This window comes from Opisthorchis viverrini, assembly GCF_000715545.1.
Source record: "Opisthorchis viverrini unplaced genomic scaffold opera_v5_28, whole genome shotgun sequence".
In the NCBI taxonomy this organism is placed as follows: domain Eukaryota; kingdom Metazoa; phylum Platyhelminthes; class Trematoda; order Opisthorchiida; family Opisthorchiidae; genus Opisthorchis; species Opisthorchis viverrini.
Genome location: NW_008751684.1, coordinates 2,733,153 through 2,739,632, shown reverse-complemented (window position 1 = coordinate 2,739,632; position 6,480 = coordinate 2,733,153).

The following is a 6,480-nucleotide window of genomic DNA, read 5'->3' as shown; positions in this document are numbered from 1 at the left end:
CGATAATGGCCTATGTGACTGTCAATGTAATTAACAGAATACTATGTTCCTCCTGACGTTTGGTCACGGGTTGAAGTATGCTAAAAAAAGGCGAAAACCATTAACAAGCCGTTTCTCCGAGAAGATGAGGGAGCAATCTCTACGTAAGTTCTGTAGAAGGCTGTAGAAGGCCGCAAGCTAACTGGGCCACGGTGTTCATTCATTTGGTGTGATCAAGCAAAGAGTGGAATGATAGTATGTGGATCAACTACTCACGATCTCCTTCTGGGGCTTCAGAAGTCTCCCCACCATACTGAGGGAGATCATCCAAACTGTCCTGGAATATCACACAAGAAGTCGAGCAACAGAATGGTTAGTTCCATTCTGTAGATCATTCTTACATGAATCAGAATGCCATGAGTATAGGAGAAGACTCGAAAACGTCCTCACCTCGTAGACTTGCGCTCGCGATAGCTCGGTGGTTGAGACACCAACTTACGGACCGGAAGGTCGTGGTTTGAATCCAACCTCAGCATCTCGACTGCTCCTGTCTACGCTTGGGCACTCAGGCAGTATCCCAGCCCTTGTTCCTCCTTCCGTTGGCATGGCAGCTAAGTACTGAGAGTGCCAGTCCCGTTCTTTAGCAAGATTTACCCGCGTGTTTAGCTTCTATTAGAAAAAAAGTGTTTTTATGTGATGGAATATATCTGCTGTTCAAGTATCAGGGATGTTCCAAGCATTTTAACAGTTCCAACGACGGGATTACGGGGGATAGTGTACCACCTGACCGTTACTGAAGTCTTACTAGAACACCTCTGGTAGTGGTTCATTCGCCATCTGGTAGCTACAGCTCCGCGAAGGTAATGGGGGGAGGCTGGTTGTATACGAATATCTTCGAGAGACGCTCTTGAGTCCAGTGATAGTGGAAGCAGCCTTGATTTGACTCCAATTTGCATGCCGGTCGATATCGCATGTTTTTATTAGGTCAACCTCGAATTCCTGTGTTCAATTGCAAATACGTGCGCGTTGGTTCGACTTGATACGGTAGTGGGACGCTGATGCTTTCACTAGTTTGATTGTATTAGAGGCCACGAATTAACAGGACTTGAGGAAGTACATGTAAGGACCTTAGTTCAAGCTTACTACAATCATTCCGAGGTGTCTACACTTTCAGAAACTCGTCCAGGAATCTGGATAGAAACTGAAATCCTGAACGCCAATGACATCCAGTGAAAGCCATATCTTGTAGCGTCTCAAACCATCATCAAAGCATCAAAGACAACAACATCAGTGTTGCCACTGATGCTTCAAACCAGGAGCCATGGTAATCATGCGGTCCGCATCCTGTAGGGCAAGTAGCACAAAGAGCACCCAAAAGTTTCGTAATCTCATTCAAACCCCAATCCAGATCAAGGGGTGACAACTCCGCTTCCGCTGCTCCGAATTGAACAAGGAAACAAGCACTATCTCGGCAAACGATGGTTCGGCAAACCCAATACATGGCCCAACTAACGCAGTTTCTGGTGCTGGACACAAACCTCAATGGAGATCTCCGTTGCACAGCCAAAAGCTCGCTTTCCCATTTGCCTTGTGTATTCTCCGACACCAACCCACACGAGTTATAGTTATGAAACAACCATTGTCGAAGAGCTGAAGACATCTCACTAATTCTGCTCGAACGGACCAAATCTAACAGCCAAACAACAAAACCACCCGTACTAAAGCTTGACAGAGACGTCCCTTGAAATTTAGGAATATACCCCTTTGACGCCATAGGTGTCTCAAATTAGCAAACGTGACCTGAGCCTTGCAAACCCGTGCATTGACCTGATCTATCACACTGCAATCAGAACTAATACAACTTCCAAGGTAGGTAAAACGCCCCACAACATCGAGTACCTCTCCTTGGGTTAGAAGTGGCGTGTTCAGTGAGTGCATTTTCAGTAGCATGTCTTTACATTTTGTGAGTGCAAAATGCATACCAAAGGACGAGATGACTTTGGTCAGTTCATCCAGAAAACATGAGCCTTCTCCTCCTCTTTGGATAGAAGAACGATGTCGTTTGGATTATCCAGCTCGACAAGGCCTTCGTCATAGGCTACTTGAACACCAGAGGTCTGACGAGCTTCCTGCGCTCGTCTCATTATCTCATCGATCACGAAATAACGGAGACAGTGAGCATTTATGACGGACACTGTTCTGTATACGAAAGCTTTGAGAGGGCTCTCTGTACATTATCACACGTCCGGAAGTATGGAAACACAGAAAATGTAGTATGTTCACAAACTTCTGGACCATTCCTTAATGAGCCAGTGTGTCAAGGAGAGTAAACCAGTCAACCGAGTCGAATGCACCTTGGAAATCCAGGAATACTAAAGATGTGGGTCGTTTGTACGTATGACATCCAGGCGCCTGATGGGGTGTGGAAAATTGGCCCACGTAACCCCTGCCAGACAGAAACCCCGCTTGCTACTTTCAGGTCGCCAAGCTTTCACAAGCCACCACAAGGTGATGAAGCACAGGTGGCGCCAGTAGTCTCGTTACAACCGTGGTCGAGCTGATCTCCATGTGGTTACCATGCTTATTACGAACCCCTTTTTTGAAAACGGGCGATATTGCCAACTCTGCCCAGTTAACTGGGGAAGTCTCCTTTTCCTGAATATAGGCGAGATTGCGGGTGTGAGGTAATCCGCACCAGAAGCAGGGTGGCGCTTGAGGGGAAATATGCAGTGATAAACCTCCGATGCCGTAGGGGCCGTTCACCGTCCAGAGTTATAGTCGACTGTGTGCTCCAGATGAGTGACGGCTGGTGTCTCAAGATTACCAGAGGGGGTGCTGAAGATTTCACAACTTATGCCGGTGTGGTCAACAGCTCAGCACCATGACCGAGGATCAAACTCACGAGAAAGCTGAATTATTCCGTAACGTTCAAGGGGATTCAACTCAACGGTACTTGCTACCTCACGAACTATACAGGCCCCGATCTGGGCCTGAATTGGATTAATGGGCTTCAACCCTTGGATGCACCCCTCAACGTTGTTTGCAACGAAACAACTGCATAGCGCTGCAATACGTTCACGAGAACACCACATCCTGACGATTTTGTGGTCACCACGGTTAAAGCCAAACCAGAGACTAGAGAGGCAAACGCGATGCAGTGGCTATTCAGCTCCTGGCGACCGGCGCCGGTAACCCTCTCACTTCGGTCCATTTTGGGGAATCCTGCCAGCAGCCTGCAACATTACACACGTGGTCCGAACCCTTCGGTCTAAAGTCCCAGGTTCATGCGGGTCGTTCCACTGCTATCCGAAAAGTCAAGAAAAAGGGATGGCAGAAGGGACGCCACAACAGTCACACAGAGGCCAGACAGTAATTCGAGGATATGGGGAGCGCTCTCCATGGTGAACGCAGGGTCGAACGCCACGTCAAGCAAGGCTACGTCAACAGAACTAACTACAGACAACAGAGTGCGACTCCGTAAGGAAACCACATAGCATGGGACTTCGGACAGCCGTGACTTACCTCCGAGGTGGAGAGCACCGGATAGGCATGATCACAGAATCAGGGACATACCTACATGCGACAGCACTTCCATGAGCAGTGGAAATAGTGATATTCGTTACAACTGAGTTTAAAGCAGTTAGACAGTCTTCTCAAGGAGCATGCCACCCATCCCTACTAAGCGAACATCACGACGATTGGACGGACGTGTCACGCGCAGGCTACGGACCAAGCGAAGGCCTGCCCTGATTGGTCGGAATGTCAGCGAATCTGGATCTAGCATCCTTAACTTCACACTTAAGTGTGGGGCAATAATAATAAGTGGGGCAATAATTATTGCCCCATCACGGAGATTCTAGCACGACATTGTGCAGCATTCTCTTATGACCCAATACGGTAATAATCTTCCGTTGTCTCCATAAAGAGCTGTTTGAAGCTACCGTGCCTTTTGATATACCATAGTGGGCGGACCAGGAAGACAAGGAGAGAGTTGCACCACCGCTCAGAAACCACGACACTCCGTCACCTATGGCGCCGAATTGACGTCAGTTTGTATGTCAAGAGCAGAGCTTACACTTTGGATGTGCGATCCATACTGCTTTATGGATCAGAGACGTGGCTTCAACGAGCAGAGGTGCCTCCGAGGCATCGGTAGGGTCTGGTGGGAACTTCGGATTAGCGATGCTGACATACACCAAATAATCCTAAAAGGAGGGAACTTTCCAGCGGTGGATTAATTAGTCACGCTTCGTAGGTTACGCTGGTTAGGACATTTACTCTGCACGCCAGAATAAAGTCCGCCTCATAAAGCTATTTTATCTCTGCCTTGAATGGAAGCGACCAAGGGGTGGAGAGTGTATAACCTGGCAGCGAAGCATGAAGATAATAACCAGTAAACACAGTCGGGTTGGCAATTGCCACCTTCTTGGAAGGGGGCATAGGGACTCAACTTAGAAATGGCTGGTGATATTGGCAGAAATGGCCGAATTGCGCAGTCACTGGCGCTTCTGTATCAATGCTATCGCCTTCAATGTGTACCCATCCAATCCCCAACTAACTGCACGCGCGTTTGATGACAGTACGTAGTCCTCTGTCGCACCATGGGGGTTGGCTGTGAGACGCGCTCATTTCGAGAGGCATAAGCCAAACTTACAGTGTCGGGAAACAGACAATGACAGCGTCCATGATCGGGAACATCCTGTTTAATTGCACTTCTCCACATCACAAGGCGTCCACGTAAATTCCTCAGGCATTCCTTGAGGCTTTTTGCACGGCCGAACGCGTACAATGTAAGCGGATCCGGGGACTTAGGCTACCATGATCTTTATTACAATCGGTTTTTTGAGACCTGTTCCATCACGATTCGCTCAAGGTGTGTGAACAGTGGTCCAGAATTAGTTGGGGTTTTCCGGGTATGTACCACGTATGGACCATGTTTTATCGATTCATGCAAAAAGTTGCTTCGAGGAAACCCTCTTCACGATCCGTGTAACCACACATCCGAGGACGACCCACCCGGTTGATATGTGGGGGCCGCGCCCTGGGCGCAAACCCGAAATTCCCCTGAGGCCGTAGTTCGAAAAAGGGAAACTTTAACGTAAAGTTTTAGCATTTGATGGTCATTATTTGGGCGCAGTTTTATTAGAAATTGCTTAGATGAACTCGGAGTCCAGTGTGGGCGTGAAATTTGTATTTCAATGGCAGTCGGTGGCTTCGTGCGCTGTCTTTATGAAATAGGTGTAAAATTTTATGGAAAAGCTGGCTTTTTCGAGCGTTTTTCTGCGTATTAGGTTTGGATATACTCTCAAAACGACGTAGACACTAATCACGCCCATTGCGTTCGGGCGAACTCAAATTGGACCCGGCATCCACGGCCTGGATATGAAAAATTCTTCTATGGTTGAGGCGAGTGTCCCGCCGAAGCCGTGGAATTCGTCACACCTCGAATTTTTTTGTTTTTATGATGGTCAGGATACGTCATATCTGGCTTAAGGCAAAGTTTGGTCTTCACCGATATACCCAACCACCAATAGTGTCGTTGGATGAACCATCGGGTTTGTGGGCAGAGCAAGCGGACGCCACAACGACGTGGCCACTGCTTTCAGGTTCTTGCACAAATTAAACGGACTGAAGCGGCCTTCTGGGGTACACGCTTGCCTGGGAAATATCTGAGGCATAGTGAACTACGGGCAAGCCATCAAACTGGGTATGGATGTCGCGGCACCGTCATCGCGACGCCGTACTTCTTTTCGAGGAAAACACCATGAATGAACATCTTGGATGAGCCACTTAAGGTTGTTATCGTAGTTGTGATGTTCTTGTGTCCATTGAGGGTTTACGGTGGTTCATTGTTACCATTCAAACGAGGTACTAAGACAGGGATACGAAATAGGAAAACGTGTCTGAAAGTTTTTCTAGAAAGCACTTGGATGTGAGCCAGAATGCAGCCCGAAATAATAGACAGTCAAAAAATGTCACGATTCCTAACTTCATAAATTATATGAAACTGTCCGATTTTTAAAACGATGATCGATGTCCAGGTGCATTTAATAGGTATGCGGCCGGCACGAACTGGAGTTGGCATAGGTGAATATGAAGAACGTGCACTGGTTAGATCTTGCGCAACTAAGGTAGCTCAGGGCTTGCAGAGACATGAGATCAGAGATATCTGGTGGTTCTGCGCATTTGAACGATGAGTTAATCTCAGAATAGAGTAGTCAAAGCCTAAAGAAAAGCGTGGAACCAGATCCCATCGAGACGTCGTAGCGCGTGTATTTGGTGGGCCTCCGTTAGCATCTTTTGCTCTACTGTCAATAGATTTTTCGATTCACACGGGGGTACTCGGGATACACGCCACAACCAGGACAAGCTCAGATTGGAAACACAATCGTCGAACAAAAGTTTATTCCATTTTGGTTTTCCCTTACTTCACTGTTGAAGAAGAAGGGTTATGAGGCTCATCATGCGGAAGGAGCGTATTTTAGAGAGAGGGCGTGCAGT